Here is a 754-nt window from a genome sequence, read left to right as displayed (position 1 = left end):
GGGAGAAACCCCTAAGACTATGGCACCTGGACACTCCACTAACTCAGAACTGAAACCACTCCCGAAGCCCACGTTTCAGGTAAAGATTAGACAGGCCTATAAAACAAACAATAACGCACGTGAGAACGTGCTTCTTAGTTCAATCAAATACATGTGGCCAAACGTGCAACTCCTGCCCAAAAGCAAGACAAGAAGCCAGGAAGGAACAGGAACTGGACGAATGGACACAGGGAACCTAGGATGGAAAGAGGCTGTCACATCACAGGAATTGCAACCAATATCACAAAACAATATGTACATAAACTTTTTAATGAGAAACTGAAAAAAAAAAAAAACAAAAACAAAAAAACAAACCAGATTATGTACGAAAGTATCCTTTTTTTTTTTTTTAACTTAGCAAAATTATATGGTCATTTGTTCAGCCAGTCTGGGGAATAGTTCAGCAGTTTCTTCTAAAACTACACTTACCATGTGAGTCAGCAATTGCGTTCTCGGGTATGTATACCAGAGAAATAAAAACCTATGTTCACACAAAAACCTACACACGGAAGTTCACAGCAACTGTAGTTGTACAGCCAAAAACTGGAAACAATCCAAACGTCCTTAAATGAGTGGATGGTTAAACTGTGGAATCCTACTCAGTAATAAAGAGGAATAAACTCCAACTACTGCTCCATGCAACAATCTGAACAGAACTCAAGGAAGTTACGGTGAGTGACAAAGGCCAGTTTGGAAAGGTTACACACTGTTAACA

At 39.5% G+C, this 754-nt stretch overlaps 1 protein-coding gene across 8 annotated transcripts in view; it reads right to left on the bottom strand.

Annotated features, from left to right (window-relative positions):
• The window catches only part of PARG (poly(ADP-ribose) glycohydrolase), a 155,691-nt gene that overhangs the window by 124,695 nt on the left and 30,242 nt on the right, over positions 1-754 (bottom strand). The window lies entirely within an intron of this gene.

This window comes from Trichechus manatus, unplaced genomic scaffold (assembly GCF_000243295.1).
Source record: "Trichechus manatus latirostris isolate Lorelei unplaced genomic scaffold, TriManLat1.0 scaffold00200, whole genome shotgun sequence".
Taxonomy (NCBI): domain Eukaryota; kingdom Metazoa; phylum Chordata; class Mammalia; order Sirenia; family Trichechidae; genus Trichechus; species Trichechus manatus.
This window is presented reverse-complemented; position numbering and strand designations above follow the sequence as displayed.